Consider the following 14,917-nt stretch of genomic DNA (forward strand, 5'->3'; position numbering starts at 1 on the left):
TACTCTGACACAGGTGGAAATCCTCATTTATTTCTAAGCACAGAAAGCATGCGCTTTGGTTGCAAGTCTGACCTTCCTAACCAGCCTTTGTGTCACTGGCTATGATAAAGATGGAAATGTATCCTATCAGCCATGGTGGAGATGATTTACTATTTGTTGCCTTCAAGGTGTAGAGTTCACAACCATACATGGTTCCAGCATTTACTGTTCCAGAAGTCAACCGGTGATTAAATTGACACCTGGAGCCTGAGCGGCTCTCTCATATTGGTGAGGAATTATAAGAAGGATCTAATATCCACATCATACTATTCCTGGGCAGTTCATACATAATACTTTATTGTATATTATTGCTATCATTTATTTATACAGTGCCACCAATTACACAGCTCTGTCCAGAGGATTTCAGTGATTCATCTCAGTCCCTGCCACATTAGAGCTTACCTATATTCTTAAATACCAAAATGTCCTGGTGGCGAGTAGTGATCCCTGTAATATCCCAGATGTGTTATCTGTATTTCTGTTTTTGGTGGGGGTTTTTTTATCTTTTTTTTTTTTTTTTTTAATATGAACAGATTTCTTTGACACTAGCTGTTGCAATAATGTAACAGAGTGATCCGTGGTCTTGTTGAAGTTATTCATGTATTTTCATGTGCGGATATTGTACTTGATAGCTCAATCTTTCTACAGTTCCCAGAAGAAATTTGAAATAGGGATGAAAGTCTTGGAGCAATGATGACATAGGACAGGACAGCTGTGACACCCGTCCACCCATTTGCTGATTCCACGCTGAGGGTCCTGCCGCCAACTAACAGTACAGCACTCAGCTGGTTAAGCTTTGCAAGTGAAGAACTCCTTTGAATTAGAGATGAGCGGGTTCGGTTCCTCGAGATCTGAACCCCCCCGAACTTCACCTATTTTACACGGTTCCGAGGCAGCCTCGGATCTTCCCGCCTTGCTCGGTTAACACGAACGCGCCCGAATGTCATCATCCCACTGTCGTATTCTCGTGAGATTCGTATTGCATATAAAGAGCCGCGCGTCGCCGCCATTTTCACTCGTGCATTGGAGATGATAGCGAGAGGACGTGGCTGCGTTCTCTCAGTTTCTGTGTTCAGTGTGCTGCAAATATCTGTGCTAAGTGTGCTGCAAATATCTGTGCTCAGTGTGCTGCAAATATCTACGTTCTCTGCCTGAAAACGCTCCATATCTGTGCTGCATTGTAGTTGTGCGCAGTATATAGTAGGAGGACAGTGCAGAATTTTGCTGACCACCAGTATATATATAGCAGTACGGTACAGTAGTCCATTGCTCTACCTCTGTGTCATCAAGTATACTATCCATATCTGTGCTGCATTGTAGTTGTGCGCTGTATATAGTAGGAGGACAGTGCAGAATTTTGCTGACCACCAGTATATATATATAGCAGTACAGTACAGTAGTCCATTGCTCTACCTTTGTGTCGTCAAGTATACTATCCATATCTGTGCTGCATTGTAGATGTGCATAGTATATAGTAGGAGGACAGTGCAGAATTTTGCTGACCACCAATATATATATAGCAGTACGGTAAAGTAGTCCATTGCTCTACCTCTGTGTCGTCAAGTATACTATCCATATCTGTGCTGCATTGTAGTTGTGCGCAGTATATAGTAGGAGGTCAGTGCAGAATTTTGCTGACCACCAGTATATATATAGCAGTACGGTACAGTAGTCCATTGCCCTACCTCTGTGTCGTCAAGTATACTATCCATATCTGTGCTGCATTGTAGTTGTGCGCAGTATATAGTAGGAGGACAGTGCAGAATTTTGCTGACCACCAGTATATATATATATAGCAGTACGGTATAGTAGTCCATTGCTCTACCTCTGTGTCGTCAAGTATACTATCCATATCTGTGCTGCATTGTAGTTGTGCGCAGTATATAGTAGGAGGACAGTGCAGAATTTTGCTGACCACCAGTATATATATATAGCAGTACGGTACAGTAGTCCATTGCTCTACCTCTGTGTCATCAAGTATACTATCCATATCTGTGCTGCATTGTAGTTGTGCGCAGTATATAGTAGGAGGACAGTGCAGAATTTTGCTGACCACCAGTATATATATATATAGCAGTACAGTACAGTAGTCCATTGCTCTACCTCTGTGTCGTCAAGTATACTATCCATATCTGTGCTGCATTGTAGTTGTGCGCAGTATATAGTAGGAGGACAGTGCAGAATTTTGCTAACCACCAGTATATATATATAGCAGTACGGTACAGTAGTCCATTGCTCTACCTCTGTGTCGTCAAGTATACTATCTGTATCTGTGCTGTATTGTAGTTGTGCACAGTATATAGTAGGAGGATAGTGCAGAATTTTGCTGACCACCAGTATATATATAGCAGTACGGTATAGTAGTCCATTGCTCTACCTCTGTGTCGTCAAGTATACTATCCATATCTGTGCTGCATTGTAGTTGTGCACAGTATATAGTAGGAGGATAGTGCAGAATTTTGCTGACCACCAGTATATATATAGCAGTACGGTATAGTAGTCCATTGCTCTACCTCTGTGTCATCAAGAATACTATCCATATCTGTGCAGCATTGTAGTTGTGCGCAGTATATAGTAGGAGGACAGTGCAGAATTTTGCTGACCACCAGTATATATATAGCAGTACAGTACAGTAGTCCATTGCTCTACCTCTGTGTCGTCAAGTATACTATCCATATCTGTGCTGCATTGTAGTTGTGTGCAGTATATAGTAGGAGGACAGTGCAGAATTTTGCTAGCCAACCAGTATATATATAGCAGTACGGTACAGTAGTCCATTACTCTACCTCTGTGTCGTCAAGTATACTATCCATATCTGTGCTGCATTGTAGTTGTGCGCAGTATATAGTAGGAGGACAGTGCAGAATTTTGCTGACCACCAGTATATATATAGCAGTACGGTACAGTAGTCCATTGCTCTACCTCTGTGTCATCAAGTATACTATCCATATCTGTGCTGCATTGTAGTTGTGCGCAGTATATAGTAGGGGGACAGCGCAGAATTTTGCTGACCACCAGTGTATGTATATATATATATATATATATATATATATATATAGCAGTACGGTACAGTAGGCCATTGCTATTGATATATTACTGCCATATAATTCCACTCATTAAAAAATGGAGAACAAAACTGTGGAGGTTAAAATAGGGAAAGATCAAGATCCACTTCCACCTCGTGCTGAAGCTGCTGCCACTAGTCATGGCCGAGACGATGAAATGCCATCAACGTCGTCTTCCAAGGCCGATACCCAATGTCATAGTAGAGAGCATGTAAAATCCAAAAAACAAAAGTTCAGTAAAATGACCCAAAAATCAAAATTAAAAGCGTCTGATGAGAAGCGTAAACTTTCCAATATGCCATTTATGACACGGAGTGGCAAGGAACGGCTGAGGCCCTGTCCTATGTACATGGATAGTGGTTCAGCTTCACATGAGGATGAAAGCACTCATCCTCCCGCTAGAAAAATGAAAAGACTTAAGCTGGCAAAAGCACAGCAAAGAACTGTACGTTCTTCTAAATCACAAATCCCCAAGGAGAGTCCAATTGTGTCGGTTGCGATGCCTGAACTTCCCAACACTGGACGGGAAGAGGTGGCGCCTTCCACCATTTGCACGCCCCCTGCAAGTGCTGGAAGGAGCACCCACAGTCCAGTTCCTGATAGTCAAATTGAAGATGTCACTGTTGAAGTACACCAGCCGTCAAGCCGTGTGTTGCCTTTGTCAAGCTGTAATAAGTAGGGGTAAGGACGTTAACCACCTAGGAACATCCTCCCTTATACGTCACCTGGAGCGCATTCATCAGAAGTCATTGACAAGTTCAAAAACTTTGGGTGACAGCGGAAGCAGTCCACTGACAACTAAATCCCTTCCTCTTGTAACCAAGCTCCTGCAAACCACACCACCAACTCCCTCAGTGTCAATTTCCTTATTAGACATGAAAAACAATAGTCCTGCAGGCCATGTCACTGGCAAGTCTGACGAGTACTCTCCTGACTGGGATTCCTCCGATGCATCCTTGAGTGTAACACCTACTGCTGCTGGCGCTGCTGTTGTTGCTGCTGGGAGTCGATCGTCATCCCAGAGGGGAAGTCGGAAGACCACATGTACCACTTCGAGTAAGCAATAGACTGTCCAACAGTCCTTTGCGAGGAAGATGAAATATCACAGCAGTCATCCTGCTGCAAAGCAGATAACTCGGGTCTTGGCAGCTGCGGTGGTGTTAAACGTGTGTCCGGTATCCACCGTTAATTCACAGGGAATTAGAGAATTGTTTGAGGTACTGTGTCCCCGGTACCAAATACCATCTAGGTTCCATTTCTCTAGGCAGGCGATACCGAGAATGTACACAGACGTCAGAAAAAGAGTCACCAGTGTCCTAAAAAATGCAGTTGTACCCAATGCCCACTTAACCACGGACATGTGGACAAGTGGAGCAGGGCAGACTCAGGACTATATGACTGTGACAGCCCACTGGGTAGATGTATTGCCTCCCGCAGCAAGAACAGCAGCGGCGGCACCAGTAGCAGCATCTCGCAAACGCCAACTCGTTCCTAGGCAGGCTACGCTTTGTATCACCGATTTTCATAAGAGGCACACAGCTGACAACCTCTTAAGGAAACTGAGGAACATCATCGCAGAATGGCTTACCCCAATTGGACTCTCCTGGGGATTTGTGACATCGGACAACGCCACCAATATTGTGCGTGCATAACATGTGGGCAAATTCCAGCACGTCCCATGTTTTGCACAAACATTGAATTTGGTGGTGCAGAATTTTTTTAAAAACGACAGGGGCGTGCAAGAGATGCTGTCGGTGGCCCGAAGAATTGCGGGCCACTTTCGGCATTCAGCCACCGCGTGCCGAAAACTGGAGCACCAGCAAACACTCCTGAACCTGCCCCGCCATCATCTGAAGCAAGAGGTGGTAACGAGGTGGAATTCAACCCTCTACATGCTTCAGAGGATGGAGGAGCAGCAAAAGGCCATTCAAGCCTATACAGCTACCTACGATATAGGCAAAGGAGGGGGAATGCACCTGACTCAAGCGCAGTGGAGAATGATTTCAACGTTGTGCAAGGTTCTGCAACCCTTTGAACTTGCCACACGTGAAGTCAGTTCAGACACTGCCAGCCTGAGTCAGGTCTTTCCCTTCATCAGGCCTTTGCAGAAGAAGCTGGAGAGATTGAAGGAGGAGCTAAAACGGAGCGATTCCGCTAGGCATGTGGGACTTGTGGATGGAGCCCTTAATTCGCTTAACCAGGATTCACGGGTGGTCAATCTGTTGAAATCAGAGCACTACATTTTGGCCACCGTGCTCGATCCTAGATTTAAAACCCACGTTGTATCTCTCTTTCCGGCAGACACAAGTCTGCAGAGGTGCAAAGACCTGCTGGTGAGACACTTGTCAAGTCATCCGGAACGTGACCCGTCAACAGCTCCTCCTTCACATTCTCCCGCAACTGGGGCTGCGAGGAAAAGGATAAAATTTCCAAAACCACCCGCTGGTGGTGATGCAGGGCAGTCAGGAGCAAGTACTGACATCTGGTCCGGACTGAAGGACCTGCCAACAATTACTGACATGTCGTCTACTGTCACTGCATATGATTCTGTCACTATTGAAAGAATGGTGGAGGATTATATGAGTGACCGCATCCAAGTAGGCACGTCAGATAGTCCGTACGTATACTGGCAGGAAAAAGAGGCAATTTGGAGGTCCTTGCACAAACTGGCTTTATTTTACCTAAGTTGCCCCCCTCCAGTGTGTACTCCGAAAGAGTGTTTAGTGCAGCCGGTCACCTTGTCAGCAATCGGCGTATGAGGTTACTTCCAGAAAATGTGGAGAAGATGATGTTCATCAAAATGAATTATAATCAATTCCTCTGTGGAGACATTCACCAGCAATTGCCTCCAGAAAGTACACAGGGACCTGAGATGGTGGATTCCAGTGGGGACGAATTAATAATCTTTGAGGAAGGGGATGTACACAGTGAAAGGGGTGAGGAATTGGACGATGAGGAGGAGGTGGACATCTTGCCTCTGTAGAGCCAGTTTGTGCAAGGAGAGATTGATTGCTTCTTTTTTGGTGGGGGCCCAAACCAACCAGTCATTTCAGTCACAGTCGTGTGGCAGGCCCTGTCGCTGAAATGATGGGTTTGTTAAAGTGTGCATGTCCTGTTTATACAACATAAGGTTGGGTGGGAGGGCCCAAGGACAATTCTATCTTGCACCTCTTTTTTCTTTAATTTATCTTTGCATCATGTGATGTTTGGGGCCAATTTTTTTAAGTGCCATCCTGTCTGACACTGCAGTGCCACTCCTAGATGGGCCAGGTGTTTGTGCCGCCCACTTGGGTCGCTTAGCTTAGTCATCCAGCGACCTCGGTGCAAATTTTAGGACTAAAAATAATATTGTGAGGTGTGAGGTGTTCAGAATAGACTGGAAATGAGTGGAAATTATGGTTATTGAGGTTAATAATACTATGGGATTCAAAATGACCCCCAAATTCTATGATTTAAGCTGTTTTTGAGGGTTTTTTGTAAAAAAAAACACCCAAATCCAAAACACACCCGAATCCGACAAAAAAATTTCAGGGAGGTTTTGCCAAAACGCGTCCGAATCCAAAACACGGCCGCGGAACCGAATCCAAAACCAAAATACAAAACCCGAAAAATGTCCGGTGCACATCTCTACTTTGAATTCAAACTAGCTAGTTACATAGAAGAGAGCTTCTATAACCTGTAGCCCCACTTGCTCCCCTACGTGGTTTTATACTACTATTATGTAAAAAGAATACTCCCGCAGTGCCTGTTCTGTTATTGCTATCTCAGAATGTTTTTTTTTTTGTTTTAACTGAGATATCAGTTTCACTGGACATGTATGAGTTGGCAACAAGGGATACTGGTCTGGCATAGCTATAATTAAACTCTTACCACTCTGGGCCAGTATCACCAGGCCAGCTGTCTATCACTGCCCTAGAATATATATTGTGATCATTTACAGCATACTTACCGAGAGTAAGCACGGCATTTTCTTCACTGTGGCTCCGCCCTCTCCTGTATAAAGTAGGAATGGCCATCGACCATCGGTGATCTCTAATCATCAATGGTTTTTGGTTGATGTAGAATACTTTTGCCCAGAGCCGGCCCTAACCAATATGATGCCCTAGGCAAGATTTTGGCTGGTGTCCCCTAGCACCACCGCTAGTTCCGCCTCTGACCCTGCAACCCTTTCCCAGCACCATCACCCCCCGCCCATAGCAGTCCTTTTTTGTTTTCCTACCCCCTGTAATTTAAATAAGAACAGTGTGCACATTCGGCGCACAGCCCAAAAAGGTATGTGTTTTTGCTGGCAAGGGGCATGCCCACACAATAGTACCCCCAATTCAAATTATGCCTCACAGTAGTGCAACTTTATTCACAATTTATCATGCGATAGTGTCCCTTATCCACATTACATCACACAGTAGTACCACTTTACCTTATATACATTTGTCCTCACAGTAGTGCCCCTGATTCACATAACATCATACCGAATTGCTCCTTATTCACATGACAACACACAATATTGCTCTTTATTCTCAATACACCACACCATATTGTTCCTTATTCACATTACACCACACCATATTGCTCTTTATTCACATTAGACCACAAAGTAGTGCCCTTTCTATACATTACGCCACACAGGAGAGCACCTTATACACATAATGCCACACATTGGTAATGCATTTATACACATAATACCACACAGTAATGCCCCTTACACATATTACACACATTATTAATGTCCTTATAAACATAATGCACCTTACACGTTATGCCAACCCTTATTAATGCCCTTATACACATAATTTCCCTTACACATATGCCGTACATTGTTAATGCTCTTATACACATAATGACACACATAATGTCCCTTACACATATGCCGCACATTATTTGTGCCCTTATACACATAATGACACACATAGTGCCCCTTACACATATGTTACACATTATTCATGCCCTTATACACATAATAACACATATAATTCCTGGCGTGAGTCAACTGGCAGCTCTGCTAATGTCGGGTGCCTATTTTTTATGAAAATGCATCTTATTTGCATTGCTATGTGGCTAGGATGCACAAGCAGCTTTTGCTGATTAAAATGATATGCGGCATGCCTATATACTGTGTGCGACTGTGGCTGTATCTGCATACAGAAATGCTACACACATAATATAGGCATGCCACATATAATTTTAAACAGCAGAAGCTGCTTGTGCCCCTAGGCATACCAGATGTTCTAGGCAATTGCCTAGTTTGCCTATGCCTAGGGCCGGCTCTGCTTTTGCCATTGATGGGAGAGAACCAGATGGTTTCCCTCCATCGATGGCATGACATAACCAAATATATATAACCAAATATATATATATTTTTTTACTAGGTACCAGGACAAGGAGAATAGCTCCGCCCCTGACACCCACGAAGCCACACCCCTGTTCCCTGATTGGCGATGGTTGAAACCATTGATGGTTTCCTTACAGATGGTTTTCCAGCATCAAGGTTATCCATCAATGGTGCCAATCGATGGATATCCCACCGATGTCCTTCCCTAATATAAGCAGCGGGTCTTGGTATTTTACAACAGTGGGAGGGGCTAGGATGAAGCAATGAAATGCGAATCACACCTTACAGCAGGGCACTTCAGTCAGGAAGCGGGTGGCACACGGGATATTGTGTCAAAAGATCAGGAGCGCCCAACCCCCCCTTCCCTCGCTCCTCCTCAAGTTCAAGACTCTTCTAGACCTTTCACAAAAGCTAGCAAGTATGATGTACAGTACAGTGATAAAAAGATGATAATCAAGAAATCTTAATAATTGTCACAGGCTGCTGTTAATAATAAAGGCCCCAGCATTTTTCTCAAACTGCTGACATAGGGAAAGGTAATGTGACATAAACTGACCTTCGGTAGCCTGCCACTCTATGCTTATTTACATCCTCTGAAAACTGGCGTTACAAATATGTATTAAAACAGTCTGCAGCAGATATTGGAAAGAGCTGTGATATACCCATATACATCAAGCTCCAGGATGGTTGCAGATGGCATTGCTTATAGAAGCCTATGGGATTTTAATGATCCCTCTCCACCCCTCTCTTACCTGTGGCTGCGCATGTGCTATCCGAAGTCATAAATAGGTCATAAACCCAGAATTTAGTACTTCCCTGGCAGGTAAGTAATCATACATAGTTACATACAGGCATTAATAAACGCTGGAATGCATGTGATGGAGGGTGGGGAGAGGCAAAAGTGCTTTGAGAATTTTGTGGCACAATAAATAAACCAGATTCATTTGAAAATACTTGTGGTGGTGATCCATAATAACCAGCAGCAACTATATATATATATATATATATATATATATATATATATCCGAGCAAATTGGCGGCACTCAGAGACTTGTATTAGCTGCAAAAACGTGCTTTAATGATCATTAAAGCACGTTTTTGCAGCTAATACAAGTCTCTGAGTGCCGCCAATTTGTTCGGATACATTGGGCCACAGTACCCTTGGAGGGCACCGGAGCGCTACATTTAAAGTTATTACACTAGTGCCGGATATCTGCTTCTACTATATATATATATATATATATATATATACCATACGCGAAGTTTGGCACTCCCTATATACATATATTTGGCACTCACTATATATATATATATATATATATATATATATATATATATATATATAATATACCATACGCAAAGTTTGGCACTCCCAAAGCAAAAACACAACTGCAGCCGGTGCCCTCATAAACGGATTGATATAAAAAGCAAGGATGCAGTGCTCAAGGCTTAAATAATCAACGTACAGTAGATGCAAGCTTTTATAGCAACGTTTCAGTAGTCTCTCCTACTGTCGTCAGGCTTTATAAGCCTGACGACAGTAGGAGAGACTACTGAAACATTGCTATAACCGCTTGCTACAGCTCCCTGTCCGCGATTGCGGCTTTTGCTGAGACAAAGACAGCTGTGTCTCCGTCTCAAAACATTTTTTGGGGTCACCATGGGGGGTTTCTAGGTACTCGGAAACCCCCCCTGCATGCGCCACTGCAACCTTACTGGGAAACGCTTGAGATTGACCAGGTGGTGCGGTATGTTAATGCCCATAGCAAACCAGGTATACACTCTCCACAAGATCAGCACACTCCTCTCCTGAAATACTGTGTGGGTGATGTATGAAAAGCAGAGAATAGAGTGGAGAAGTATAGTTTCCCTTAGTAACTAATCAACTTCTACCTATTATTTTATAGAATGTACAGGGGCGTTTTAAGAGAGGAGGAGGCCCGGGTGCAGCCTCCTCCGTTCGGGCCCCCTCCTCTCTGCCGGCAGCGCTGAGAGTCTGAGCACTAGAGCGCTCAGACTCTACTGCGCATGCGTAGATCTCTGGGAAAATGCTACCTGTAAGCTGATTTGTTGCTATGGCATCTTCTCCACTAGTCCACTTCTCCATCTTGATACAGCTCCCCCTTTATCTGGTAAGTATACAGTTTATCTGATGGCTATTACTTGTTCTGTAACCACACAAATTTACTAAGATGGGAGTTCTATTTAAAATGGGATGTTGCTAATAGCAACCAATCAGATTCTACTTCTCATTTATCTAGCACCTTCTAGAAGATAATACCTGGAATCTGACTGGTTGCTATAGGCAACATTCCATCTTAAATAGAACTCCCATCTTAGTAAATGTACCCCTAGGTAACATGCTGACATGCAGGAGATGAAGGCTAAGTAGAACCCTAGCCAATACGCTTGAAAATTAAAAGGAAAAAAAAGACGTGGATTGCTGATTTTTCACCTCTCAAAATGCTTGCGTTCCTTTGGTGTTTGCTTTTGGTTACTTTTAGTGTTTATTTAAATTAAAAAACACTCGTTCATTTTAAGTCGTTTTCATGCTATTCATATCTGTACAGTTTGTTTCTTTATCTAGTAGTGATAAATGATGTGTAACGGCCTGTTGGACTGGCAGAGATCACTTATTGCCGACATTTGTAAAACTGGGGGGGGGGGGGGGCGGTGATTATTGGTTTATCCCACACCATAAAACAAATGTTGAACTGCATTGATGTTTTCTCTGACATTGTAGACCCCTAAACGTGGATTTGGTTAGCTCTACCCGGTACCTCTTAAGTTGTCCAACACCTAGAAAGGAGGAGACTCTACAATTTTTATTTCTATTGAGAATATCTGTCCAAGGCTGATGTTACTAGAACAGAGGCCAAGGGAAAACGCTAGACGGGTGATGAAAATGTTATCTGGATGATGGTAAAAATTAATGGAAAACTTTGATCTCTCAAGTATCTAAAACCTAGTCTGGTTGGAAAAGTTGTGAGAAATGTCTGCCATTGAGTTAGGTCTACATATGTTGAATGTAAGGAGCATGTATAAAATCTGAATCCGGTACCATTTCTCCCTGTGGCTCTGAACCGGGTTATTTAATCTTAGGTTAATGATCTAATTGTTTGGCACAAACCTCCAGCTCTTTTCTGTATTTTGGCCAGATATGTGAGTGACTTAATTGTAATGTTTGCATCAATAATGCATCCAATGTTTCATGTTAATTTGAGGTCATCAACCACACACAGGCCAATGCAGTCATTGGGCAACAGGCCGGGTTACCGCCAGTCCTTTGATCCAATTAAGTTTTGACACCTTCTGTTTGCATGTACAGTACAAAAATACACCCACATCTGGGTTTACATGAGCCCCCACAACATGCTGTATCCTGAACATCACTGGCTTATTTAGAATGGGTTCAGTGTGTGTGGTCACACGGACCCCCGGAGTCCAGGGGGGGACGACACGGCACACCCTGCTCCCAAAATTTTTGATACTTACCATCCGGAGCCCCGTTGTGCATCAGCAACGCTCCAGAAATCACTGGTAAAATGGCGCTGCACCATTTTCCTGGTGTTCACGCATGCGCAGTAGGAAAATCACTGGGAAAATGGCAGCTGCGCTATTTTCCCAGTAAACTGTAGATGTGCTTTAGACTCTGGGACAGTGTATGGTCTCCTAGGGACCCTAGTGTCCACAGTCACAGCGCTGCCGGCTCCAGAGGAGGGGGCCCAGACGGATCTTGCACACAGGCCTCTTCCTCTCTAGAAACGTCCCTGCTGAGCATCTTAACTGCCTTTCCTTACCATTGCATACCAAGGAAGAAAATGTAGCAGTCAAGCTCTTAAAGTCAGTTGGGGCTGATTCTGATTCTCCTGCTGCTGCTGCAACCGCTTTAAAAGTCTTTCATCGTAGTGGGGTCTGCGACTATATTGTAATGCTAGTATCAGGTCATTCCCTGGCGTGCAGCCGTGTGACGGAATGTGCAAGAACTGAGACACCCACTTCCAGCAGCTTTAGGACACTGTAATACTATTTGGATGCACCCATTGGTGTTTAGATGCCACAATTGGTCCTGCTATAGAAACTTGCAGTAGCCCGATGGTAGGTGTGGATTCTCCACTTGAGTACGGCCTCCAATGTGAGTAGTTATGCATCTGTGTAAGCAACCAGTTCAGCAATGCCACAATGCCCCCATAAACAGGCCCATAAAACAGGCCACCTCCCACTGTCCAGTTCCAGCCCTGGAACGCCCAATACATTTTCAAGGCCATCTCAATTGCAACTGCGTCTCTGTGCACACGGGCTCTGGACACAAGCGCAGTAGCAATTATATCACTGAACTGCGTCTAAGACTCGACACAGAGTGCGTTTCAGAATTAGGCCCTGTTACCTCAGTGTGCATCCACCTTTGTTGATGATACATTCTCTTTATCCTTTGTCTGCCCCCCCAAAAATAAATAAATAAACTCCTATGACAGTGGTTTCCAAACTTTTTTGTATCACGGCGCCCTAGAATATCAGAATTTTTTTCACGGCACTCCTAGGCCAAAAATTTCTTATTGAGAAATTTAGAAAGAAATATTACAGTAAGTGGATCGCGTTTATATGTCATCCTTAGGGTCAGTTGTGTGGTGAGGGACAAGATTTGCTTCTGTTTGGCCACATATTTTATGACTGGCAGCTACCAGCACTGGTTTTGCCTATTATATTGACCATGAATATGAATTGGTCCTGGACCACCAACCCAGGGCACAACTGCAAGTGTCCCGAGGCCCCCCAGGGAGTCACGGCACACAGTTTGGGAACCTCTGCCCTATGAACATGAACATATGTGCCAAAACCCCAAACACACAGAGTTATGTTGTTGAAATGGGGTCACTGTGTAGCTGAGTGGAAGCACGATTTATAAGATTATGTACCACACTATTCAGTTGTTCCTTTACCCAGCATTTATCATGTCAGACAAATAACTCACAGGCATAAGCAATGAATTATAGCACAGTGCCATCTTCCCTGCCTCCATAACTATTCAGGTTTTACGCCAACAAAAGTCATTACTGGATTAGACGCTGGAAGGACGGGTCCCGCCCTTGCTTGGCCTCACTTCACACCTGATGTGGAAATAGTTAAAATAGTAATCGTGGCCTATTGCAAGGTGAAATCATATTTTGGAACTTATTCCTAGCAAGGGGGCAGCTTTTTCACAAGAAGTTTGGTCAGCAGTCTCCTAACTTGTTCAGGAAAAAGCATAGATCACGTTTTCGCTGGATTGGCCAATATATAAATGTGTGATGTGGGCAGGCTGATTATAAACTATGTTCTGGCCAAAAGCTGAGACGGGAGGAGGGTGTGTGTGTGTGTGTGGGGGGGGGGGGGGGGGAGTAGAAAAAAAATACTATCCATTAGCCTGGATGAGAAGTTATTTTTACCTACCACAGAGAATGGATGTATAGCTAGGAGGTTTATGTGCGAGCCAAATTCTTACCACGTTCCTGTTTTTAACACATGTTAGGATCTCTTACAAACCTACCAGCGGCTCGTGTGAGGCTATTGGTACTTTGGAGAGTAAAGACGAAACACGCCATAGGCTGGTTTATTTATACACCAGCCTTGGGGAGATAGATCAGACTTTAAACAATCTGTTATAGTAAAAGCAGGAACATAATATTGTGGCATTGACTCCAGAACCCCTGCTAATGTTTTAACTCTTTGGCTGCTAACATGATAATGAGAAGGTCATGCATTCCATTCCGGGAATGGCAGTGTTAATAATGCGGTAGCGAGGCTGCCGTGGTGTCGCTAGCAGTTTTCTTAACATAAAATAAGTGGTAGCCAACCTGGAACATGTTCAGTACAGTGCTGGTTATGCATGTGTCAATTATATTTAATCCATTTTGCACAATACATATGTTTTCAATATCTGCATGTCCTATATTCTAGAGTGCAGAATGATATAGCTGCAAGCTCTGTTTCAGACAGTTTGCAAAGTCACTTTGTCACTTGGTACTTGGGAACAGCAATGGGATTAGAACCTTTATAGTCATAACCAGATTAAGGGGGGGGGGGATGCAGGACATACTGTACCCTGGGCCCCCCTCTGTCAGGGGGCCCCCCGGCCAGAGCACACTGACATCACTAGCTCTCCCTCTTGTGCAGCATCGGAACCAGACAGCCAGAATGAGAGCAGGACAGTATGTAGTGAAGAGACACAGGAGTATCAGATTTCATGAACGGAGCTTCCCAACCAGAGGAGAGATAGGGGGGTGGAGAGAGCTGTGACATAGCCTGTGTCACTTACAGCTCTCTCCACATCTGGGTGGCTGGCTCCTGTGTAACTTGTTATCTAATGAGGGTCTAGAGAGAGACACACACACACACACACACACACACACACACACACACACACTCACACTCACACAGAGTCCTCCTGAGACTTGTCCCAGTGTGTAAGTAGTAGAGAGGCAGCTGTTATTTTTCCATGTCACAA

The sequence above is a fragment of the Pseudophryne corroboree genome, chromosome 12 (genome assembly GCF_028390025.1).
Source record: "Pseudophryne corroboree isolate aPseCor3 chromosome 12, aPseCor3.hap2, whole genome shotgun sequence".
Taxonomy (NCBI): domain Eukaryota; kingdom Metazoa; phylum Chordata; class Amphibia; order Anura; family Myobatrachidae; genus Pseudophryne; species Pseudophryne corroboree.